This window comes from Arachis stenosperma, chromosome 6 (assembly GCF_014773155.1).
Source record: "Arachis stenosperma cultivar V10309 chromosome 6, arast.V10309.gnm1.PFL2, whole genome shotgun sequence".
NCBI classification, from domain to species: domain Eukaryota; kingdom Viridiplantae; phylum Streptophyta; class Magnoliopsida; order Fabales; family Fabaceae; genus Arachis; species Arachis stenosperma.
Window position 1 is genome coordinate 128,438,171 of NC_080382.1, and position 27,353 is coordinate 128,465,523.

General features: G+C 38.9%; 2 non-coding genes across 2 annotated transcripts; one reads left to right on the forward strand and one right to left on the reverse strand.

The window, feature by feature from the left end:
• Window positions 1-18,602: 18,602 nt before the first annotated feature.
• LOC130938524 (small nucleolar RNA R71) lies at window positions 18,603-18,709 on the forward strand. The gene has a single exon (XR_009069688.1). It is a non-coding gene; the product is annotated as a small nucleolar RNA R71 (small nucleolar RNA).
• A 6,602-nt stretch (window positions 18,710-25,311) lies between these two features.
• LOC130937684 (small nucleolar RNA R71) lies at window positions 25,312-25,419 on the reverse strand. Its single transcript, XR_009068890.1, has one exon. It is a non-coding gene; the product is annotated as a small nucleolar RNA R71 (small nucleolar RNA).
• Window positions 25,420-27,353: the final 1,934 nt, after the last annotated feature.

A 27,353-nucleotide genomic window follows, 5' to 3' on the forward strand; every position in this document is an offset into this window, starting at 1 on the left:
TTTGCTGTAAATTTACTAGTAAGGTATAGTTCCTCTCCAACCAGAAGACATTGGAATAGAATCATACAAATCTTTCGATATCTTCATGGAACGGTTGATATGGGATTGTTTTATCCCTATGGATCCAAGTCACAACTAGTTGTCTATGCAGATGTAGGATACTTGTCTAATCCACACAAAGGGAGATTTTAAACAGGATACTTGTTCACATATGGTGGTACAATTATATCATGGAGATCCACAAAACAGATGATTGCGGTAACATTCTCTAATCATGCTAAAATACTAGTGATACTGCCAATACATGAAGCTAATCGCGAGTGTTTTTGGGTCAAGAGTTTGATCCAATATATTCTGTCATAATGTGGACTAACTAATCAGAAGATATCTCCAACTGTCATGTTTGAAGATAATACAACATGCATTGCTCAATTTAAAGGCAGATATATCAAAGGCGATAGAACAAAACATATTTCTCCTAAATTCTTCTTCACTCATGATCTATAAAATCAAAGGACAATTGATGTCCAACAGATCTGCTCAAATGACAATTTGACAGATTTATTTACAAAGTCACTCCCAAAATTCTCCTTTGAAAGATTGGTACATGAGATTGGGATACGCCGATTTCAAGATATTAATAATATTGACAAGAGGGGGGAGACTGTACTCTTTTTTTCTTAGTCAGATTTTTTTCCAATGGATTTTTCTTGACAAGGTTTTTAATGAGGCAGTCCCATCACAAAGGATATTGTACTCTTTTTCCTTTACTAAAGTTTTCTTTCATTGGATTTTTTTTTCTTTAGTAAAATTTTAACGAGGTATATTCCTACATGATCATTCAAGGAAGAGTGTTGTGATATACATAGGTGGATGCCCATTTAATGAATTGTGACTTCTTTCACAATTTTAGGCGGCTAACTTTTCCAATATAAAAGTTAAGCTTATCAAGACATAAGACCAAATTTAATTACAGTTGAAAGCAAAATTTTTGTTTGGATATAAATAGAAGTGTGATATGAAGCAAATGACACACAACACTAAAATAAATATTTCTCTCTCTTTCTCTTTACATTACAATATAAACTCTCTCTCTCTTTATCTCTCTCTGCGGTTTTAAGTTACAATAATTATAATATTAGTAAATATAGAGATTACTTCTAATAAGATAAGAATATTGGTGAACGTTAATACTAGAGTCTTATATATTTATATTTCTCTATTTTATATTTATTTTTTTCCTTATTTATTTATTTTACAATAACTCCTTCCATTTTGAATTAACTGTCTCTTCCGTTTTAAATCAGTATTGATTAAAATAATATCTTTTAAGGATTAACTACTAAATCAATATTTGAAAAATTTAATTGTTAACAAAAATTTTTTAAAAAAATATTATCAACAAAACAGTTTTTAAATAATTTAAAAATATGACAAAAAAAATCAATAAATATTATATTTTTCTAAATAACAAAAAAAATTATATTTAGTAAACGACTTACTCATTAATTATATCTAAATTTCTGTAATAATATTTAAATAAATATTTAAAAGATTCACGAAAAAAATCGAAACAAACTGATGAGTTTGAAAAACTCTTATTAGATTTTGATGATGAACAAACATTATTAAAATATTAAATTACAAAATTATTAATTTGATCTTAATTCATATTTGCTTAATTAATAAATTTGTTGTGCAGATTTTTGTTGGGCCGAAACAAAAGAAAATTAACAAAGCCCAACTGTTGCATTATTGGTTCAGCTTTGAGTGTCCAAATGAGTTTGTGATTAAAGCTAGTTATATTGGGCCGAGAATAAGTTTTAATGCTATAAGCCCAAGTGTGTTACATGCTTTCCATTTGCTTTGTGCATGTTCCAAATTTCATCAGGAAAGCAAATGTTACTATTGGGCCAGAAATTTAAATAATGTCACAAGCCCAATTTGTTGAGCATGCATGGTCCGAAAGAAAAAAATGGAATTGGGGCACATTGATGAAAAACCCAACTCATTGAATTTGGTTGCTTGCCTCCAACGGATTCCATTTTTCACTTTGGATGGAATTCAAATTTGATTTAATGCATTGGAAACATAAGAAAGAGAGAGAAGATTGATTTGATGGCTATTATGACTATGCACGCCACTCTAAGGGAAGTAAAAGCAAGCTATTCTCAAATTAATGTGCTTTAACCACTCTACATTGCTTTTCTTCAGATTCTTTAATTCTCTCTCATCTCTTTCCTCTTCTTTCTTCGGTCCTTGTCCAGGAAACAATGGAAGAAATGTTCTTCAACCAAGAAAAGGAAGAGGCTGCATGCATCAAGACCATCAAGCTAATGATGGCAAGAAAACACACTAAAATAAAAGTGAGCTGTGGCTGAGATTTTCACCAAATGTGGTTAGATTTGGTGAGGTAATCTTGAGCCTTTCATGCTCAAAAAGGGACGTTGAAGATTCGGCCAAGAGGGAGATTCTTGAAGCATGGCTTGTCTTTGGTTCTGCTCAACCACCACAGGGAGTAGCTAGAGTGGCGAAGTGATGGTTGAAGGTAGAGATTGAAGCAGATGAAGTCATTATCATCATGAGGCATCAAGGGCCAGAAATCCATCTTGGAGAGCAAGCCAAGGATGGAGAGCCCGGATTGATGAAGGGTGATGATCAAGAAAGGACTAGAGGTAATTGCATGTTGGTTAATGCATGGTTATCTCTTCTCTCTCTGTGTGGCCGAACCGGTTCTGTGTTTGTTGAAGGAGGAAGAAAGTTGGTTCAGTTTTGGCTTCAAGTGTGGAGGCTTTCCTCTTCTTTAAAAAGGGGGAACAACCACTGTTTGAAGCAAGGAGAAAATTTGAGAGTGTAAGGCACAGAGTTCTCAGAGCTACCTGAGCTAACAGTTTTTCTCTTCTCCTTCAATGTTCTCTGTTTTGTAATTTTTCTGTTTAATTTTGTCATGTCTTGAGTCTCATGGAAAAAGGCAAACAAGTGAGGTTTGTATGAAAAAGCCATAGAGCGAAAAAAGGCAGAGAGAGCAAAATTAAAAGAAAAAGCCATAGATGTCTTAGAGGTCCTTTGTTCATCTATGTTGTGTATCATGATTCTGTGGGAATCCCCTTGTAAGTTGGGTTAGCACTTTACAAGTTGTAATCAGATTGATTATAGTGAAATTCCATCATGTTTGTGATGGAGACTGGATGTAAGCTGCACTGCACTTAGCAGCCGAACCAGGATATATCTGGGTGCAATCTTCTTCTACTTTCTACTCCATTTCTGTTTTCAAATACACAGGAGCAAAAACCAGAATTATCTCGTGCCAAGTGACGAGACAAAAAGAAAAGTCTCGTGGCAAGGGACGAGACAAAACAAAGTTGCTCGTGTCTATTGACGAGCAAAAACAGAAAAGTCTTCTCTGAAGATCAGCAAGTGTTAGCATCGAAAAGGGGGCCAAGATTCAACCCCCTTCTCTTAGCCACTGAAACCATCAATTGGTATCAGAGCTTGGTCTCAAAGAGATCAAGCTTTGCAGCTTGGAGTAAAGATCCTCATGGCAGAAAACAGTGGCGCAAGTGTGTTGTCATACAATCTGGCTGAAGGTCAATCAAGCAACAGACCTCCCCTCTTCAATGGGAAAAATTATACCTATTGGAAGGAGAGGATGAAGATATTTGTACAAGCCGTGGATTACAGACTTTGGAAGATCATCTTGGAAGGTCCTAAATTTCCAACTACCACAAATGCTCAAGGAGTAATCTCTCTTAAACCAGAAGCAAGCTGGACCGAGGAAGATAGGAAGACGGTGGAGTTAAATGCCAAGGCAACCAATCTGCTCAACTGTGCCATCAGCTTTGAGGAGTACCGACGAGTATCACGATGCACAACGGCAAAGGAAATCTGGGACAAGTTGCAAATCACTCATGAAGGAACTACCATTGTAAAGAAAACTCGGACAGACATGTTAAACAGGGAATATGAGATGTTTGCAATGAAGGAAGGAGAGTCCATTGATGAACTGTTCGAACGGTTCAATATCATCACTGTTGGCTTAGATGCTCTTGGAATCACACATTCAGAATCTGTGCTAGTGAGAAGAGTGTTGAGATGTCTCACAAAAGAGTGGGAAACAAAAGCTTTAATTATTTCTGAGAGTAGTAACTTAGATTCCATGACACTTGATGATTTGAGAGGAAATATTCTTGCTTTTGAAAACTCCTATTTGAAAAAAGATTCAAAAAAGAAAGGAATTGCTTTTTCTTCTGTGACTAACCCTCTGGATGATGAATCCAGTGATAACTCTTCTGAAAATGAGTTTGTGTTGTTTGCAAAAAAATTCAGGAAAATGGCAAAGCTCAAAGGCAAAGGCAGCAGCTCAAGGAGGATGAAGAAAGACCCTAGCAAAGTAATCTGTTTTAATTGCAAGGAAATGGGACATTTCAAATCTGATTGTCCCAAGTTGAAGAAGGAAGAAAAGCCGAGAAAAGGAAAGAAGAAAGGACTAATGGCTTCATGGGAAGAGTTGGAAAATGACTCAGATGATGATGATGAAGAATCAGAGACCAAGTCTCAACAATGCCTTATGGCAGATCATGTAAATCAGGTAGTCTTTCATAACCCTGACACTGAAGATCTTCATCTTATGATAGACCACCTTTCTGAAAAAATAAGATGCTTTCTGCTGGAAAATCAAGAACTTGAACAACAAATCACCATTCTTCAAGCTGAAAACAGTTTTCTAAAAGAAAAAGTGAGAGAGGCCGAAACTGCTTGTGATCTTGTTGAAGAGAATAAGCAGTTAAGAGCCCAAGTTAGAAGTTGTGAAAGTGACCATTCGATCCTTGCATATGTGGATTGTTTTAAGCAAAATGAAGAGTTACTTAAAGAGGTTAAAAGACTTAAAGAAGACTTAACCAAGTTCACCCAAAGTTCTGAAAATTTGAATCAAATCTTGGCTAGTCAAAAACCTCTTTATGATAAAGCTGGGTTGGGGTTTTATAAATCTGAAAAATCACATTTTGAAAACATTGCTTCATCTTCAAATGATACAAAGTATCAAAACCCAACTCACTTTAACAAAACAGTAACTCCAAGATTTTGTAGGCTATGCAATCGAAATGGACACTTTCCTATTCAATGTTTCTTTGGTGAAAGAATGATTGGTGATAAAGTTTGTAAAGTTGTTTTTGATTACAATGGCTTAGGACATAGAAGATGGTTTAACGTAAAAGGATCCAAAAGGATTTGGATACCTAAGGTCTCTTAAGCATTGTTTTGTAGGTGTGCCTAGCATCCAAAAGAAAGGAGAACATGTGGTATATGGACAGCGGATGTTCTAGGCATATGACCGGAAAGACAACATTCTTCATAAAGCTAGATGAGTATGATGGAGGATTTGTCACTTTTGGTGATAATGCAAAAGGAAAAATAGTGGCTGTTGGGAAAGTTGGTAAAAACTTTTCTTCTTGTATAAATGATGTGCTTCTTGTAAATGGTTTGAAACATAACTTACTTAGTGTTAGTCAATTGTGTGATTTAGGTTTTGATGTTATCTTTAAGAAGTTTGTTTGTTTGGTTGTTTGTGAGAAAACTGGGGATATTTTATTTGAAGCCAAGAGATGTAACAATGTGTATGGATTAACTCTTGAGGATTTAAAGGAACAAAATGTAACATGCTTTACATCTTTTGAATCTGAAAAATGGCTTTGGCATAGAAAGTTGGGACATGCTAGCATGTACCAAATTTCTAAGCTAGTCAAAAAGAATTTGGTTAGAGGAATTCCAAACATCAAGTTTGACAAGGATCTTACTTGTGATGCATGTCAATTGGGCAAGCAAGTAAAATCCTCTTTTAAATCAAAAGATGGAATCTCAACCAAAAGGCCATTAGAAATGTTGCATATTGATCTTTTTGGCCCTACTAGAACTCAAAGTTTAGGAGGTAAACACTATGGTCTTGTAGTAGTAGATGATTACTCTAGATTTGGTTGGATACTTTTCCTTGCTCATAAGAATGATGCATTTTATGCCTTTTCCACCCTTTGCAAGAAAATTCAAAATGAAAAGGATTTGAAAATTGCCCATTTAAGAAGTGATCATGGAAGAGAATTTGAAAATCAAGATTTTGAAAAATTCTGTGATGACTTAGGGATTTCTCATAATTTCTCATGCCCTAGAACACCCCAACAAAACGGGGTGGTTGAAAGAAGGAATCGAAGCCTTCAAGAAATGACTAGGGCTATGCTATGTGAAAATGAGATTCCTAAATTTTTGTGGGCAGAAGCTGTGAACACAGCATGTTATATTTTGAATAGAACAATCATTAGAAAAGGGCTAAAGAAAACCCCTTATGAGCTATGGAAAGGAACCCCTCCAAATCTTAAGTACTTTCATGTTTTTGGATGCAAATGCTTTGTGCTTAATAATAAAGAAAATCTTGGAAAATTTGATCCAAAATCCTATGAAGGAATGTTTGTTGGATATTCCACCATAAGCAAGGCCTATAGAGTTTATCTCAAGGAGCATAGGACAATAGAGGAATCCATACATGTTACTTTTTGTGATTCTAACTTAATTCCCAGTACTGTGATAGATAATGATTCAGATGGAGAAGGAGCTGGAACAAGTAAAGAAAATCCCAAATCTGTCCAGAATGAAGAATCTGCCAGTCCAGTTTTGTCTCGTCAGATTGAAGGAGAAACTTTTGTTTTGTCTCCTGAGCAGGCACGAGAAACTGAAACAGTGAGACCACCAGAAGTTCATCAAAACTCAACACCTGTCCGAAAGCCTAGAGAATGGAAGTCCATGAGAGGCTATCCTCATGACTTCATCATTGGTGATCCCTCTCAAGAAGTAACAACAAGATCATCCATCAAAAGGCCAACCGAACTTAGCAATCTTGCCTTCTTGTCACAAATAGAACCCAACAATGTCAAACAAGCTCTTGAGGATCCATCATGGGTCAAAGCAATGCAAGAGGAGCTTGCTCAATTTGACAAGAATAAGGTTTGGACATTAGTACCTCATCCGGATGGTAAGAAGGTAACGGGTACTAAGTGGGTATTTAAAAATAAACTTGGTGAAGATGGACAAGTTGTTCGTAACAAGGCTAGATTAGTGGCCCAAGGTTACGATCAAGAAGAAGGTATTGATTTTGATGAGTCTTTTGCTTCGGTAGCTAGAATGGAAGCAATTAGGTTGCTTCTTGCCTATGCTGCCCATAAGGGTTTCAAAATATTTCAAATGGATGTTAAGTGCGCTTTCCTTAATGGCTTTATTGATAGGGAGGTGTATATGGCTCAACCCCCCGGTTTTGAACATAAAGAATTTCTAAATCATGTTTTTTAAATTAACTAAGGCTCTTTATGGTCTTAGACAAGCTCCAAGAGCTTGGTATGAAAGGCTTAGTGCTTTTTTGTTGGAAAATCATTTTCAAAGGGGAACCACTGACACTACCCTATTCATTAAAACATCTAATGATGATATCCTTCTTGTTCAAGTTTATGTTGATGACATTGTATTTGGTTCGGCCAATGTTTCCTTGTGTGAAGAGTTTGGAAAACTCATGACTAGTGAGTTTGAGATGAGTTTAATGGGAGAGCTTACTTTCTTTCTTGGCCTCCAAATTAAGCAAACTCCTAGTGGTATTTTTATTCATCAAGGAAAGTATGCAAAAGAACTTATCAAAAAGTTTGGCCTAGAAAATTCCAAATCAATGGGCACTCCTATGCATCCCAATACTAAACTTGAAAAGGATGATGATGGCCAAGATGTGGATGAAACAAGGTATAGAGGAATGATAGGTTCACTCATGTACCTTACCTCCTCTAGACCGGATATAGTCCAAAGTGTGGGTGTATGTTCAAGGTTTCAATCACATCTAAAAGAATCCCACCTTACGGCTGTTAAACGCATCATTAGATACATTAAGGGAACTTGTAATTATGGATTATGGTATCCTAAATCTGATGACTTTTGTGCAGTAGGGTTTTGTGATGCAGATTATGCGGGAGATCGAGTGGATAGGAGGAGCACCTCCGGCATGTGTTGCTTCCTTGGAAGCTCACTCAACATGTGGTCAAGCAAGAAACAAGCCACAGTGGCTCTATCCACTGCTGAAGCCGAATATGTTTCCGCATCTGCTTGTTGCTCACAATTAATTTGGTTAAAAACATAATTGGAAGATTACGAATTAAAAATCAATAGTATACCCTTATTTTGTGATAATATGAGTGCTATAAACATTTCAAAAAATCCTGTTCTGCACTCAAGAACTAAGCACATTGAGATAAAATATCATTTTATTAGGGAACATGTGCAAAAGGGTACTATTGATATTCAATTTGTAAAATTTGAAGACCAAATTGCTGATATTTTTACAAAACCTCTCTGTGAAGATAGATTCTGTACCTTGAGAAAAAGTTTGGGGATGTTTGATTTAAGTTTCATTGAAAATCTGTGAATTTGTGACTCTATTCAGTTTTGCTCGTAGGTTTGGACGAGATGAAAAATAATTACATAATGGAAGAGCTGTGGTCAAGGGGGAGGCAACGCAGAATTCAAAATTTTATGGGCCCCACCAAAATTCCATGACCCCACCATAACAGTTTTGTTAGTTATCTCTCCATGCAAATAAGAATCTTCTTCCTTATGTCATCATATCTTCTTGGAAGTGGTTATTGTCAAATCAAATCCCTCTCTCCATCTAATCCCTTGATTTAAGGCAACAACTTTTCAGTTTTAGATTTCAAAAGTTAAAAGGGAAATCATCTTTTGGGTAATAACCACCACATAATGGTCATTAACCACCCACTAATGATCATTATTTCCATCATATTCTCTCTCCAAACCTCATTTAATGCGTCACCCACCTTGCTTCTCTCCCACTCAACTCGGTTATCAACCCTTTCATATTTCATTCCTCCATTACCATGAAAAAGAAAACCGCGCCAAGAAAGAGTGAAAGAATTCTTCTGTCTCAAAAACCATCAACGCATCAAACCCACACTCATATCCACATTCATTCAACCTCATCATCTTCTCTTTCACCACCGTCCAAACAAACAACCACCATGAGAAAAAAGGTGATTGCCCACAAAAGTTCAGGCCGAGGCAAGAACAAGAAACCTGTAGTTGAAGAAGAAGAGCAAGAGTCTCATACTTCTCCCACTCCTTCACCTCCACCCTCATCACCGAAGAAGTCTACCCCCGGAAAAAGCTCACAGAAGAATCAGGGGTTTGCACTCAATGACACGACTGAACCTCCAAACTTGGAATCCATGGAATTCAGAGACAAGTATGGCAAGACTCACTCTCATTTTGATCCAAGCAGATTTAACTCCTGTACCTCTTTTGAGTTTCACAAAGAGGTTATGGAGAAGCGTCATTTGTGCACTACCTATCTTGTCAGTCTCGAAAATCTCAAGAGTACCAACATTTCCTCTCTGTTTGAACTCCTCAACTGGAAGCCTCTGCTCCTCATCAAGAAACCAGTCTACCCAGGTCTTGTTCGAGAGTTTTATGCTAATATGCGACTTATTGACGGCACCCTTCATTCCTATGTCAAAAGGGTTCAAATAGCCCTTGATGCTGAGACAATTGGAGCGGCCCTGGGCTTCAAGGATGAAGGACCGCGAGCATATATGGTGGAGAAATGGGACACACAAGTCGGCGTTTCTCACAAAACTGTTCTCCAGCACATTTGCAAAAACCTTTCTGGATTGCATGGCACCACTCCAACTCACAAAGCCCTTGGACCAGTCAATTCCCTACTTCACCGAATCATCACTTATATTCTGACTCCCCAAAGTGGCTCACACAACCGAGTAACATTTTCTGACTGTCTCATATTGTTTGCTTTGGTTACCTCTACCCCTATTTCCTTTGGTTACATCATGATTAGGCACATGTGGGATTCTGTTAGAAGCACCAGAAAGGCTAACCTGCCTTATGGTATATTTTTAACTAGAATTTTTGAGTACTTTAAAGTTGATTTGTTAAATGAGAAGGTAGAAAACGAGGTGTCTACAATCCGAGGAGGAGGAGCAACTAAGGAAACCAAAGGGCGAAAAACTGCATCGGATAGTGACCATGATGGCAGGCCAGAATCTTCCAAAACAATCAGATCCATCCAACAGATTTTTGGAGAATTTTCAAACATGGCAGACATGATGTTTCGATCTCACAAAGAGGCCCGCAAGCAAGCTTATGAGAGTGAGAAAGCTTGGAAAAACTGCAAAGAAAGGGTCAACCTGATGCTGGAACATCTTAATAAGGATTTGGGAGATGATAGTGAAGGAGGCGCTGAGGAAGAAGACATTCATTTCTCTGATGATTAGCAATTGTGTTTATTCTGTTTGATATTGGCTCCATTAGGCTCAATCTGTTTTTTGTATGAGCATGACTTGATACTCACTGCTCTAGGATAATCTCTAGGAATACTGAGATATACCTTTACTGTTTTATCTTAAATATTTTGCTATGTTAATCACGTTTTGTGCAGGTGCCCCATGATGACAAAAGGGGGAGGAAATTTAGGTTCCAAAATTAAAATTGGAACGAAACAAGGGTTGGAAAAACAGGGGAACCACAGGGGTTGAAATTTTCAATTTTGAAAATTCATGATCACCCTTGTTCAAAGAATGCATGTTGTTATTGCATTTGTTTTAATATGGTCATTGCTGTTTGAACTGCATTTGTTTATCATGATTAGTCTATTTGGCATTTGGTTTATAATGATGTTTGATTTATTTTGATGCCTGGCTGTTGATTCATCATTGATAAACTTGTTGGATTGAAAATTTATTTTTGGCAGTTCCTTTAATTTGTGTAAAATATCAAAACTGTCTTGTTTTGTTCTTCAAATATTTTTCATCATGTTGATTTGCTCTGATATCCTAAACAAGAAAATGTTTGAAAAATATTTGGATACCTTTTGTGTTTGAGCAGTAAATCAGTTATGATATCAAATGAGTTTTGATTATCAATTAAAACTGCTCATAAATCAAGCATTTAGCATCATAAAATTTGCTAAATAACATTGTTACTTGAAGCTTGATTTTAAATGTTACAAGTTAGTGCTTCCCTTGGTAAAATAGCATACATTAAGGGGGAGCCATGTAACATTTAGAAAGGGAGAGTGATGAGCGGATAATTTGTACGCTTTTTGGCATTGTTTTTAGTATGTTTTTGATATCTTTTAGTTAGTTTTTAGTATATTTTTATTAGTTTTTAGTTAAAATTCACTTTTCTGGACTTTACTATGAGTTTGTGTGTTTTTCTGTGATTTCAGGTATTTTCTGGCTGAAATTGAGGGATCTGAGCAAAAATCTGATCCAGAGACTCAAAAGGACTGCAGATGCTGTTGGATTCTGACCTCCCTGCACTCGAAGTGGATTTTCTGGAGCTACAAAAGCCCAATTGGCGCGCTCTCAACGGCGTTGGAAAGTAGACATCCTGGGCTTTCCAGAAATATATGATAGTCCATACTTTGCCCAAGATTTGATGGCCCAAACCGGCGTTCAAAGTCACCTCAAGAAATTCCAGCGTTAAACGCCGGAACTGGCACCTAAATGGGAGTTAAACGCCCAAACTGGCATAAAAGCTGGCGTTTAACTCCAAGGAGAGTCTCTACACGAAAATGCTTCATTGCTCAGCCCAAGCACACACCAAGTGGGCCCGGAAGTGGATTTTTATGTCATTTACTCATCTTTTGTACACCTTAGGCTACGAGTTATCTATAAGTAGGACCTTTTACTATTGTATCTGTAGACTTTGGTAGCTATCTTCGTTTTATGCTACCTTAGATCATTGGGAGGCTGGCCATTCGGCCATGCCTAGACCTTATGCTTATGTATTTTCAACGGTGGAGTTTCTACACACCATAGATTAAGGTGTGGAGCTCTGCTGTACCTCGAGTATTAATGCAATTACTATTGTTCTTCTATTCAATTCCGCTTGTTCTTTATCCAAGATATCACTTGTTCTTCAACTTGATGAATGTGATGATCCGTGACACTCATCATCATTCTCACCTATGAACAAGGTGACTGACAACCATTCTTGTTCTACAAGCATGCGAGGCTTAGTGAATATCTCTTGGATTACTGATACACGATGCATGGTTGATCGCCTGACAACCGAGTGCTCGCCTGACAAACGAGCCAGCCATTCCGTGAGATCAGAGTCTTCGTGGTATAGGCGAGAACTGATGGCGGCATTCAAGAGAATCCGGAAGGTCTAACCTTGTCTGTGGTATTCTGAGTAGGATTCAATGATTGAATGACTGTGACATGCTTCAAACTCCTAGCAGGTGGTAGCGCGAAATTGTGAACAATACTTTTCACAACTCTCATAATCCCTGGTCATGAACTCCAAAAACTTGGTGGTTCAATTCCATGGCATTACACAACTTCGCACAACTAACCAGCAAGTGCACTGGGTCGTCCAAGTAATACCTTACGTGAGTAAGGGTCGATCCCACGGAGATTGTTAGCATTGAAGCAAGCTATGGTCATCTTGTAAATCTTAGTCAGGCAAACTCAAATGTATATGATGATGAACGAAAATAATATAAAAGATAAAGATAGTGATACTTATGTATATCATTGGTGTAAGAGCTTCAGACAAGCGTATGAAGATGCCTTCCCTTCCGTCTCTCTGCTTTCCTACTGCCTTCATCCAATCCTTCTTACTCCTTTCCATGGCAAGCTTGTGTAGGGTTTCACCATTGTCAGTGGCTACCTCCCATCCTCTCAGTGAAAGCGATTGCATATGTCCTGTCACGGCATAGCGGAATTCAGCTGTCGGTTCTCGGTCAGGCCGGAATAATATCCATTGATACTTTTGCGTCTATCACTAACGCCCTAGCCTGCTAGGAGTTTGAAGCACGTCACAGTCATTCAGTCATTGAATCCTACTCAGAATACCACAGACAAGGTTAGACCTTCCGGATTCTCTTGAATGCTGCCATCAGTTCTTGCCTATACCACGAAGACTCTGATCTCACGGAATGGTTGGCTCGTTTGTCAGGCGAGCACTCGGTTGTCAGGCGATCAACCATGCATCGTGCAATTAGGAATTCAAGAGATATTCACTAAGCCTCAGATGCTTGTAGAACAAGAATGGTTGTCAGTCACCTTGTTCATGAGTGAGAATGGTGATGGGCGTCAATCATCACCTTCATCAAGTTGAAGAACAAGTGATATCTTGGACAAAGAACAAGTGGAATTGAATGGAAGAACAATAGTAATTGCATTAATACTCGAGGTACAGCAGAGCTCCACACCTTAATCTATGGTGTGTAGAAACTCCACCGTTGAAAATACATAAGAACAAGGTCTAGGCATGGCCGAATGGCCAGCCTCCCAAAGGTCTAAGATAGCATAAAACGAAGATAGCTACCAAAGTCTCTCCAAATACAATAGTAAAAGGTCCTACTTATAGAAAACTAGTACATAGATGAGTAAATGACATAAAAATCCACTTCCAGGCCCACTTGGTGTGTGCTTGGGCTGAGCAATGAAGCTTTTTCGTGTAGAGACTCTCCTTGGAGTTAAACGCCAGCTTTAGTGCCAGTTTGGGCGTTTAACTCCCAATTAGGTGCCAGTTCCGGCGTTTAACGCTGGAATTTCTTGAGGTGACTTTGAACGCCGGTTTGGGCCATCAAATCTTGGGCAAAGTATGGACTATTATATATTGCTGGAAAGCCCAGGATGTTTACTTTCCAACGCCGTTGAGAGCGCGCCAATTGGGCTTCTGTAGCTCCAGAAAATCCGCTTCGAGTGCAGGGAGGTCAGAATCCAACAGCATCTGCAGTCCTTTTGAGTCTCTGGATCAGATTTTTGCTTAGGTCCCTCAATTTCAGCCAGAAAATACCTGAAATCACAGAAAAACACACAAACTCATAGTAAAGTCCAGAAAAGTGAATTTTAACTAAAAACTAATAAAAATATACTAAAAACTAACTAGATCATACTAAAAATATACTAAAAACAATGCCAAAAAGCATACAAATTATCCGCTCATCACAACACCAAACTTAAATTGTTGCTTGTCCCCAAGCAACTGAAGATCAAATAAGATAAAAAGAAGAGAATATGCAATGAACTCCAAAAACATCTATGAAGATCAGTATTAATTAGATGAGCAGGGCTTTTATCTTTTTGCCTCTGAATAGTTTTGGCATCTCACTCTATCCCTTGTAATTCAGAATGATTGGCTTCTTTAGGAACTCAGAATCCAGATAGTGTTAATGATTCTCCTAGTAAAGTATGATGATTCTTGAACATAGCTATTTCTTGAGTCTTGGCCGTGACCCAAAGCACTCTGTCTTCCAGTATTACCACCGGATACATACATGCCACAGACACATAATTGGGTGAACCTTTTCAGATTGTGACTCAGCTTTGCTAAAGTCTCCAATTAGAGGTGTCCAGGGTTCTTAAGCACACTCTTATTTGCCTTGGATCACAACTTTATTTCTTTCTTTTTCTTTCTTTTTTTTTTGGTTTTTTTTTTGGTTTGCTTTTTCTCTTTTTTTTTTTTTTTTTGCTTTTTCTTGCTTCAAGAATCATTTTTAATGATTTTTCAGATCCTCAGTAACATGTCTCCTTTTTCATCATTCTTTCAAGAGCCAACATTCATGAACCACAAGTTCAAAAGACATATGCACTGTTCAAGCATACATTCAGAGAACAAAAGTGTTGCCACCACATCAAAATAATTAAACTATTATAAAATTCAGAATTCATGCAATTCTTTCCTTTTCAATTAAGCACGTTTTTATTCAAGAAAGGTGATGGATTCATAGGACATTCATAACTTTAAGGCATAGACACTAAGATACTAATGATCACAAGACACAAACATGGACAAACATAAAGCATAAAAATCGAAAAACAGAAGAATAAAGAACAAGGAAATCACGGAACGGGTCCACCTTAGTGATGGCGGCTCTTTCTTGCTCTTGAAGATCCTATGGAGTGCTTGAGCTCCTCAATGTCTCTTCCTTGTCTTTGTTGCTCCTCCCTCATGATTCTTTGGTCTTCTCTAATTTCATGGAGGAGAATGGAGTGTTCTTGATGCTCCACCCTTAGTTGTCCCATGTTGGAACTCAATTCTCCTAGGGAGGTGTTTAATTGCTCCCAATAATTTTGTGGAGGAAAGTGCATCCCTTGAGGAATCTCAGGGATCTCATGGTGAGAGGGGTCTCTTGTGTACTCCATCCTTTTCTTGGTGATGGGCTTGTCCTCATCAATGGGGGTATCTCCCTCTATGTCAACTCCAACTGAATAACAGAGGTGACAGATGAGATGAGGAAAGGCTAACCTTGCCAAAGTGGAGGTCTTGTCCGCCACCTTGTAGAGTTCTTGGGCTATGACCTCATGAACTTCTATTTCTTCTCCAATCATGATGCTATGGATCATGATAGCCCGGTCTATGGTAACTTCGGACCGGTTGCTAGTGGGAATGATTGAGCGTTGTATGAACTCTAACCATCCTCTAGCCACGGGCTTGAGGTCATGCCTTCTCAATTGAACCGGCTTTCCTCTTGAATCTTGCTTCCATTGTGCGCCCTCTTCACATATGGTTGTGAGGACTTGGTCCAACCTTTGATCAAAGTTGACCCTTCTAGTGTAAGGATGCTCATCTCCTTGCATCATAGGCAAGTTGAACGCCACCCTCACACTCTCCGGACTGAAATCCAAGTATTTCCCCGAACCATAGTGAGATAATTCTTTGGATTCGGGTTCACACTTTGGTCATGGTTCTTTGTGATCCATGCATTGGCATAGAACTCTTGAACCATCAAGATTCCGACTTGTTGAATGGGGTTGGTAAGTACTTCCCAACCTCTTCTTCGGATCTCATGGCGGATCTCCGGATATTCACCCTTTTGAGTGAAAAGGGGACCTCGGGGATCACCTTCTTCAAGGCCACAACTTCATAGAAGTGGTCTTGATGCACCCTTGAGAGGAATCTATCCATCTCCCATGACTCGGAGGTGGAAGCTTTTGCCTTCCCTTTCCTCTTTTTAGAGGTTTCTCCGGCCTTGGATGCCATAAATGGTTATGGAAAACGAAAAAGCAACGCTTTTACCACACCAAACTTAAAATGTTTGCTCGTCCTCGAGCAAAAGAAGAAAGAAGAGAGTAGAAGAAGAAGAAATGAGGAAGAGGGGGAAGGTGGTGTGTTCGGCCAAGAAGGGAAAGAAGGGGTGTTTAGGTTGTGTGAAAATGAAGGGTTGAAGAAGGGTATATAGGAGAGAGGGGGGTAATGGTTCGGCCATTATGGGTGGGTTTGGGAGGGAAAGTGGTTTGAATTTGAAGGGTGAGGTTGGTGGGGTTTTATGAAGGATGGATGTGAGTGGTGAAGAGAAAGATGGGATTTGATAGGTGAAGGGTTTTTGGGGAAGAGGTATTGAGGTGATTGGTGAATGGGGGAAGAAGAGAGAGATTGATGGTGGGGTCCTGTGGGGTCCACAGATCCTGTGGTGTCAAGGAAAAGTCATCCCTGCACCAAATGTTGCTCAAAATCACGTTTTGAGCTATTTCTGGCATTAAACGCCGGGCTGGTGCCCATTCCTGGCGTTTAACGCCAGGTTGTTGCCCTTTACTGGCGTTTAACGCCAGTCTGGTGCCCCTTTCTGGCGTTAAACGCCCAGAATGGTGCCAGACTGGGCGTTAAACGCCCAACAGCTAGCATTACTGGCGTTTGAACGCCAGCTTCTTCTCCTCCAGGGTGTGCTGTTTTTCTTCCTGTTTTTCATTCTGTTTTTGCTTTTTTCATTGTTTTTGTGACTTCTTATGATCATCAACCTACAAAAAAGATAAAATAACAAAAGAAAATAGTTAACTATAAAACATTGGGTTGCCTCCCAACAAGCGCTTCTTTAATGTCATTAGCTTGACAGAGGACTCCCATGGAGCCTCAGAGATACTCAGAACCGTGTTGGAACCTCCCAACACCAAACTTAGAGTTTGAATGTGGGGGTTCAACACCAAACTTAGAGTTTGGTTGTGGCCTCCCAACACCAAACTTAGAGTTTGACTGTGGGGGCTCTGCTTGGCTCTGTTTTGAGAGAAGCTCTTCATGCTTCCTCTCCATGATGATAGAGGGATGTCCTTGGGCCTTAAACACCAAGGATTCTCCATTCACTTGAATGATCAACTCTCCTCTATCAACATCAATCACAGCCCTTGCTGTGGCTAGGAAGGGTCTGCCAAGGATGATGGATTCATCCATGCACTTCCCAGTCTCTAGGACTATGAAATCAGTAGGGATGTAATGGTTTTCAATCTTCACCAAAACATTCTCTACAAGTCCATGAGCTTGTTTTCTTGAATTGTCTGCCATCTCTAATGAGATTCTTGCAGCTTGCACCTCAAAGATCCCTAATTTCTCCATTACAGAGAGGGGCATGAGGTTTACACTTGACCCTAAGTCACACAAGGCCTTCTTGAAGGTCATGGTGCCTATGGTACAAGGTATAGAAAACTTCCCAGGATCTTGCCTCTTTTGAGGCAGTTTCTGCCTAGACAAGTCATCCAGTTCTTTGGTGAGCAAAGGTGGTTCATCCTCCCAAGTCTCATTTCCAAATAACTTGTCATTTAGCTTCATGATTGCTCCAAGGTATTTAGCAACTTGCTCTTCAGTGACATACTCATCCTCTTCAGAGGAAGAATACTCATCAGAGCTCATGAATGGCAGAAGTAAGTCCAATGGAATCTCTATGGTCTCATTTTGAGCCTCAGATTCCCATTGTTCCTCATTGAGGAACTCAGAGGAGATTGGTACACGCCCACTGAGGTCTTCTTCAGTGGCGTCCTCCTCCTTTCTTTCCTCTCCATATTCGGCCATGTCTATGGCTTTGCACTCTCCTTTTGGATTTTCTTCTGTATTACTTGGGAGAGTGCTAGGAGGGAGTTCAGTAACTTTCTTGCTCAGCTGACCCACTTGTCCTTCCAAATTTCTGATGGAGGACCTTGTTTCATTCATGAAACTTTGAGTGGTCTTTATTAGATCAGAGACCATTGTTGCTAAGTCAGAAGTATTCTGCTTAGAACTCTCTGTCTGTTGCTGAGAAGATGATGGAAAAGGCTTGCTATTGCTAAACCTGTTTCTTCCACCATTATTATTATTGAAACCTTGTTGAGGTCTCTCTTGATTCTTCCATGAGAAATTTGGGTGATTTCTCCATGAAGAATTATAGGTGTTTCCATAGGGTTCTCCTAGGTAATTCACCTCTTCCATGGAAGGGTTCTCAGGATCATAAGCTTCTTCCTCAGATGAAGCATCCTTAGTACTGTTTGGTGCATTTGCATTCCAGACAGACTTTGAGAAATCAAATTGACTTGTTGAGTCAATATCTTGTTCTGAGCCAATATGGCATTCAGAGTGTCAATCTCAAGAACTCCTTTCTTCTGACTAGTCCCATTGTTCACAGGATTCCTTTCAGAAGTGTACATGAATTGGTTATTTGCAACCATTTCAATCAATTCTTGAGCTTCTGCAGGCGTCTTCTTCAGATGAAGAGATCCTCCAGCAGAGCTATCCAAGGACATCTTAGATAGTTCAGAGAGACCATCATAGAAAATACCTATGATGCTCCATTCAGAAAGCATGTCTGAGGGACATCTTCTGATTAATTGTTTGTATCTTTCCCAAGCTTCATAGAGGGATTCTCCATCCTTCTGTCTGAAGGTTGGACTTCCACTCTAAGCTTACTCCATCTTGTGGTGGAAAGAACTTTGCCAAGAAGGCATTGACTAGCTTTTCCCAAGAGTCCAGGCTTTCTTTAGGTTGAGAATCCAACCATATTCTAGCTCTGTCTCTTACAGCAAAAGGGAATAGCATCAGTCTGTAGACCTCAGGGTTAACCCCATTAGTCTTGACTGTGTCACAGATTTGCAAGAATTCAGCTAAGAACTGATGAGGATCTTCCATTGGAAGTCCATGGAACTTGCAATTCTGTTGCATTAGAGAAACTAATTGAGGCTTAAGCTCAAAGTTGTTTGCTCCAATGGCAGGGATAGAGATGCTTCTCCCATAAAAATTAGGAGTAGGTGCAGTGAAGTCACCCAGCACCTTCCTTGCATTGTTGGCATTGTTATTGTTTTCGGCTGCCATGTGTTCTTCTTCTTTGAAGAATTCGGTCAGGTCCTCTAAAGAGAGTTGTGCCTTGGCTTCTATTAGCTTTCTCTTCAAGGTTCTCTCGGGTTCAGGGTCAGCTTCAACAAGAATGCCTTTGTCTCTGCTCCTGCTCATATGAAAGAGAAGAGAACAAGAGAAATGTGGAATCCTCTATGTCACAGTACAGAGATTCCCTGAAGTGTCAGAGGAAAAGAAAAATAGAAGAAAGAAGGTAGAAGAATTCGAACTTGATTAGATAGAGTTCGAATTGTGCATTAAGAAGGAGTAGTACTCCATAAATAGAAGGATGTGGGAAGGAGGGAAGAGAATTTTTGAAAATTCAATTAAAAAGATGTTGATAATTTTCGAAAATTGAAAGTGAAAAAGAAATCAAGTGATTTTTGAAAAAGATTTTGAAATTAGAAGTCAAAAAGATTTGATTGAAAACTATTTTGAAAAAGATGAGGTTAAAAAGATTTGATTGAAAAGTTATGGTTTTAAAAAGATGTGATTGAGAAGATATGATTTGAAAACAATTTTAACAGATATGATTTGAAAACAGTTTGAAAGGACATGAATTTTAAAAAAAAAAAATTATTAATGACTTGCCTAACAAGAAAAGATAAGATTCAAACATAAAACCTTTCTTAATAGAAAAGGCAAAAAATGTTCAATCAAATCATTAATTGTTGGTAAGTATCTTTGAAAAAGGAAAGAAATTGATTTTGAAAACATTTGATTGAAAAGATATGATTTGAAAAAGATTTGGTTTTGAAAAACTTTGAAAACTTGAAAAAAAATTGATTTTGAAAACAAAATCTTCCTCCTAGCACCATCCTGGCGTTAAACGCCCAGAATGGTATACATTCTGGCGTTTAACGCCCAAAATGCTACCTCTTTGGGCGTTAAACGCCCAACCAGGTACCCTGGCTGGCGTTTAAACGCCAGTCTGCCTTCTTCACTGGGCATTTTTGAATGCTCAGCTTTTTCTGTATAATTCCTCTGCAGTATGTTCTGAATCTTCAATTCTTTGTATCATTGACTTGAAAAGACACAAATTAAAAATATTTTTGGATTTTTAATAATCAAAATGCAACAAGAATCAAATAACAATGCATGCAAGACACCAAACTTAGCAGTTTGTATACTACTAACACTATATGAGACACATAAACACTCAAGCCAAAAGAATTCAAAGATCAGAGTAAGAAATCATCAAGAATTACTTGAAGATCCTTAAGACACATGAATGAATGCATGCTATTGACACCAACTTAAGATGAGACACTAGACTTAAGCAAGAAACATCAAATATTTTTGGATTTTATGATTTTTTTTTATTTTTTTGTGTTTTTCGAAAATTAAGTGGGAAAAGGTATCAAAATTCTTAATGAGAATTCCAGGAATCAGTGCAATGCTAGTCTAAGACTCCGGTCCAGGCATTAGACATGGCTTCACAGCCAGCCAAGCTTTCAAGGAAAGCTCCGGTCCAAAACACTAGACATGACCAAAGGTCAGCCAAGTCTTAGCAGATCACTGCTCCAAAAGCAAGATTGATGAAAATCAACAAGCTCTTGTGGTGATAAGTTGAAACCTCGGTCCAATCAGATTAGACATGGCTTCTCAGCCAGCCAGATTTCAACAAATCATCATGAAACTCTAGAATTCATCTTCAAGAATTTCGAAAAAAATAAATACCTAATCTAAGCAACAAGATGAACCGTCAGTTGTCCAAACTAGAACAATCCCAGGCATTGTTACCAAAAGCTTGCTCAAAACTTGAACAATCCCCGGCAACGGCGCCAAAAACTTGGTAGCGCGAAATTGTGAACAATACTTTTCACAACTCTCATAATCCCTGGTCATGAACTCCAAAAAACTTGGTGGTTCAATTCCATGGCATTACACAACTTCGCACAACTAACCAGCAAGTGCACTGGGTCGTCCAAGTAATACCTTACGTGAGTAAGGGTCGATCCCACGGAGATTGTTAGCATTGAAGCAAGCTATGGTCATCTTGTAAATCTTAGTCAGGCAAACTCAAATGTATATGATGATGAACGAAAATAATATAAAAGATAAAGATAGTGATACTTATGTATATCATTGGTGTAAGAGCTTCAGACAAGCGTATGAAGATGCCTTCCCTTCCGTCTCTCTGCTTTCCTACTGCCTTCATCCAATCCTTCTTACTCCTTTCCATGGCAAGCTTGTGTAGGGTTTCACCATTGTCAGTGGCTACCTCCCATCCTCTCAGTGAAAGCGATTGCATATGTCCTGTCACGGCATAGCGGAATTCAGCTGTCGGTTCTCGGTCAGGCCGGAATAATATCCATTGATACTTTGCGTCTGTCACTAACGCCCTAGCCTGCTAGGAGTTTGAAGCACGTCACAGTCATTCAGTCATTGAATCCTACTCAGAATACCACAGACAAGGTTAGACCTTCCGGATTCTCTTGAATGCTGCCATCAGTTCTTGCCTATACCACGAAGACTCTGATCTCACGGAATGGTTGGCTCGTTTGTCAGGCGAGCACTCGGTTGTCAGGCGATCAACCATGCATCGTGCAATTAGGAATCCAAGAGATATTCACTAAGCCTCAGATGCTTGTAGAACAAGAATGGTTGTCAGTCACCTTGTTCATGAGTGAGAATGGTGATGGGCGTCAATCATCACCTTCATCAAGTGAAGAACAAGTGATATCTTGGACAAAGAACAAGTGGAATTGAATGGAAGAACAATAGTAATTGCATTAATACTCGAGGTACAGCAGAGCTCCACACCTTAATCTATGGTGTAGAAACTCCACCGTTGAAAATACATAAGAACAAGGTCTAGGCATGGCCGAATGGCCAGCCTCCCAAAGGTCTAAGATAGCATAAAACGAAGATAGCTACCAAAGTCTCTCCAAATACAATAGTAAAAGGTCCTACTTATAGAAAACTAGTACATAGATGAGTAAATGACATAAAAATCCACTTCCGGGCCCACTTGGTGTGCTTGGGCTGAGCAATGAAGCTTTTTCGTGTAGAGACTCTCCTTGGAGTTAAACGCCAGCTTTAGTGCCAGTTTGGGCGTTTAACTCCCAATTAGGTGCCAGTTCCGGCGTTTAACGCTGGAATTTCTTGAGGTGACTTTGAACGCCGGTTTGGGCCATCAAATCTTGGGCAAAGTATAAACTATTATATATTGCTGGAAAGCCCAGGATGTCTACTTTCCAACGCCGTTGAGAGCGCGCCAATTGGGCTTCTGTAGCTCCAGAAAATCCGCTTCGAGTGCAGGGAGGTCAGAATCCAACAGCATCTGCAGTCCTTTTGAGTCTCTGGATCAGATTTTTGCTCAGGTCCCTCAATTTCAGCCAGAAAATACCTGAAATCACAGAAAAATACACAAACTCATAGTAAAGTCCAGAAAAGTGAATTTTAACTAAAAACTAATAAAAATATACTAAAAACTAACTAGATCATACTAAAAATATACTAAAAACAATGCCAAAAAGCATACAAATTATCCGCTCATCAGCAGGCTAGGGCGTTAGTGACAGACGCAAAAGTATCAATGGATATTATTCCGGCCTGAACGAGAACCGACAGATGATTAGCCTATGCTGTGACAGAGCATCAGGGACGTATTTTCACTGAGAGGATGGGAGGTAGCTGCTGACAACAGTGAAACCCTACACGAGCTTGCCATGGAAAGGAGTAAGAAGGATTGAATGAAGGCAGTAGGAAAGCAGAGAGACGGAAGGGAAGGCATCTTCATACGCTTGTCTGAAGCTCTTACACCAATGATATACATAAGTATCTCTATCTTTATCTTATTGCTTTATTCGTTTATCACTATACCCATTTGAGTCTGCCTGACTGAGATTTACAAGATGACCATAGCTTGCTTCATACCACCAATCTCCGTGGGATCGACCCTTACTCGCGTAAGGTTTATTACTTGGACGACCCAGTGCACTTGCTGGTTAGTTGTGCGGAGTTGTGTTTATGCCATGGTATTGAGCACCAAGTCTTTGGAGCCATTACTAGGGATTGTTTATGTTTTGAAAAGTATTGATCACAATTTCGTGCACCAAGTTTTTGGCGCCGTTGCCGGGGATTGTTCGAGTATGGACAACTGACGGTTCATCTTGTTGCTTAGATTAGGTATTTTTCTTCAGAGTTCTTAAGAATGAATTCTAGTGTTTCAAAGGTGATGTTCTTATCATCACCAAAGCTGATTGATTCTCATCAATTTAGCTCTTGAATGCAATGTCCTGCTGAAGCTTGGCCGGCCATGTCTAATTCCTTTAGACTAAAGCTATAGACTAACATTGCATGATTCCTGGAATTCTCATTAAGAATTTTGATACCTTTATTTTCCTTTTCACTTAATTTTCAAAAAAGCACAAAAAAATTACAAAATCATAAAATCCAAAATATTTTTTTTTGTTTGAGTCTAGAGTCTCATCTTAAGTTTGGTGTCAATTGCATGTTTCTGTTTTTCTTGCATTTTTCGAATTTATGCATGTGTCTTCACTAATCTTCAAGTTGTTCTTGATGATTTCCTTGTTATGATCTTTGAATTCTATTGACTTGAGTGTTTTGTTGTTTCTCATATGCATTCTCATCTTGTTAGTGTCAGTAGTATACAAACTGCTAAGTTTGGTGTCCTGCATGCATTGTTATTTCATTCTTGTTGCATTTTGATTATTAAAAAAAAATCCAAAAATATTTTTAATTTGTGTCTTTTCAAGTCAATGATACCAAGAATTGAAGATTCAGAACATACTGCAGAGGAATTACACAGAAAAAGCTGAGCATTCAAAAATGCCCAGTGAAGAAGACAGACTGGCGTTTAAACGCCAGCCAGGGTACCTGGTTGGGCGTTTAACGCCCAAGGAGGTAGCATTTTGGGCGTTAAACGCCAGAATGTATACCATTCTGGGCGTTTAACGCCAGGATGGTGCTAGGGGGAAGATTTTGTTTTCAAATCAATTTTTTTCAGTTTTCAAAGTTTTTCAAAATCAAATCTTTTTCAAATCATATCTTTTCAATCAAATGTTTTCAAAATCAATTTCTTTCCTTTTTCAAAGATACTTACTAACAATTAATGATTTGATTGAACATTTTTTGCCTTTTCTGTTAAGGAAGGTTTTATGTTTGAATCATATCTTTTCTTGTTAGGCAAGTCATTAATTTTTAAAATCATATCTTTTCAAATTGTTTTCAAATCATATCTTTTAAAATTGTTTTCAAATCATATCTTTTCAATTACATCTTTTTAAAACTAATCATATCTTCTTAACCTCATCTTTTTCAAAATAGTTTTCAATCAAATCTTTTTGATTTCTAATTTCAATTCCTTTTTCAAAAAAAAAAAAACACTTGATTTCTTTCTTACTTTTATTTTCGAAAATCAATTAAATGTTTTTCAAAATGTTTTCAAAATCCTTTTAATTGAATTTTCGAAAATCTTCTTCCTCTCCTCCCACATCCTTCTATTTATGGAGTACTACTCCTTCTTAATGCACAATTCGAACTCTATCTAATCAAGTTCGAATACTTCTACCTCCTTCTTCTATTTTTCTTTTCCTCTGACACTTCAAGGAATCTCTATACTGTGACATAGAGGATTCCACATTTTCTTTTTCTCTTCTCTTTCATATGAGCAGGAGCAGAGACAAAGGCATTCTTGTTGAAGCTGACCCTGAACCTGAGAGAACCTTGAAGCGAAAGCTAAGAGAAGCCAAGGCACAACTCTCTTTAGAGGACCTGACCGAATTCTTCCAAGAAGAAGAACACATGGCAGCCGAAAACAACAACAATGCCAACAATGCAAGGAAGGTGCTGGGTGACTTTACTGCACCTACTCCCAACTTCTATGGGAGAAGCATCTCTATCCCTGCCATTGGAGCAAACAACTTTGAGCTTAAGCCTCAATTAGTTTCTCTAATGCAACAGAATTGCAAATTCCATGGACTTCCAATGGAAGATCCTCATCAGTTTTTAGCTGAGTTCTTGCAAATCTGTGACACAGTCAAGACTAATGGGGTTGACCCTGAGGTCTACAGACTGATGCTATTCCCTTTTGCTGTAAGAGACAGAGCTAGAATATGGTTGGACTCACAACCTAAAGATAGCCTGGATTCTTGGGAAATGCTAGTCAATGCCTTCTTGGCAAAGTTCTTTCCACCTCAAAAATGGAGTAAGCTTAGAGTGGAAGTCCAAACCTTCAGACAGAAGGATGGAGAATCCTTCTATGAAGCTTGGGAAAGATACAAACAATTAATCAGAAGATGTCCCTCAGACATGCTTTCTGAATGGAACATCATAGGTATCTTCTATGATGGTCTCTCTGAACTATCCAAGATGTCTTTGGATAGCTCTGCTGGAGGATCTCTTTATTTGAAGAAGACGCCTACAGAGGCTCAAGAGCTAATTGAAATGGTTGCAAATAACCAATTCATGTACACTTCTGAAAGGAATCCTGTGAACAATGGGACTAATCAGAAGAAAGGAGTTCTTGAGATTGATACTCTGAATGCCATTTTGGCTCAGAATAAAATATTGACTCAACAAGTTAATTTGATTTCTCAAAGTCTGTCTGAAATGCAAAATGCACCAAGCAGTACTAAGGATGCTTCCTCTGAGGAAGAAGCTTATGATCCTGAGAACCCTTCAATGGAAGAGGTGAATTACCTAGGAGAGCCCTATGGAAACACCTACAATTCTTCATGGAGAAATCACCCAAATTTCTCATGGAAGAATGAAGAGAAACCTCAACAAGGTTTCAACAATAATAATGGTGGAAGAAACAGGTTTAGCAATGGCAAGCCTTTTCCATCATCTTCTCAGCAACAGACAGAGAGTTCTAAGCAGAATACCTCTGACTTAGCAACCATGGTCTCTGATCTAATTAAAACCACTCAAAGTTTCATGAATGAAACAAGGTCCTCCATCAGAAATTTGGAAGGACAAGTGGGTCAGCTGAGCAAGAAAATTACTGAACTCCCTCCTAGTACTCTCCCAAGCAACACAGAAGAAAATCCAAAAGGAGAGTGCAAAGCCATAAACATGGCCGAATATGGAGAGGAAAGAGAGGAAGTGGACGCCACTGAGGAAGACCTCAATGGGCGTGCACCAACCTCCTTTGAGTTCCCCAATGAGGAACCATGGGAATCTGAGGCTCAAAATGAGACCATAGAGATTCCATTGGACTTACTTCTGCCTTTCATGAGCTCTGATGAGTATTCTTCCTCTGAAGAGGATGAGTATGTCACTGAAGAGCAAGTTGCTAAATACCTTGGAGCAATCATGAAGCTAAATGGCAAGTTATTTGGAAATGAGACTGGGGAAGATGAACCTCCCTTGCTCACCAAAGAACTGGATGACTTGTCTAGGCAGAAATTACCTCAAAAGAGACAAGATCCTGGGAAGTTTTCAATACCTTGTACCATAGGCACCATGACCTTCAAGAAGGCCTTGTGTGACTTAGGGTCAAGTGTGAACCTCATGCCTCTCTCTGTAATGGAGAAGCTAGGGATCTTTGAGGTACAAGCTGCAAGAATCTCATTAGAGATGGCAGACAACTCAAGAAAACAAGCTCATGGACTTGTAGAGAATGTTTTGGTAAAAATTGAAAACCATTACATCCCTGCTGATTTCATAGTCCTAGAGATTGGGAAGTGCATGGATGAATCCATCATCCTTGGCAGACCCTTCCTAGCCACAGCAAAGGCTGTGATTGATGTTGATAGAGGTGAACTAATCATTCAAGTGAATGAAGAATCCTTTGTGTTTAAGGCTCAAGGATATCCCTCTGTCACCATGGAGATGAAGCTTGAAGAGCTTCCCTCAAATCAGAGACAAATAGAGCCCCCACAGTCAAACTCTAAGTTTGGTGTTGGGAGGCCACAACCAAACTCTAAGTTTGGTGTTGAACCCCCACATTCAAACTCTAAGTTTGGTGTTGGGAGGTTCCCACATTGCTCTGATCATTTGTAAGGCTCCATGAGAGCCATCTGTCAAGCTACTGACATTAAAGAAGCGCTTGTTGGGAGGCAACCCAATGTTTTATAATTAACCATTTCCTTTTGTTATTTTATGTTTTTTGTAGGTTGATGATCATAAGAAGTCACAAAATCAATGAAAAAAGCAAAAACAAAATGAAAAACAGGAAGAAAAACAGCACACCCTGGAGGAAGATGTTGCTGGCGTTCAAACGCCAGTAAACCTAGCAGTTGGGCGTT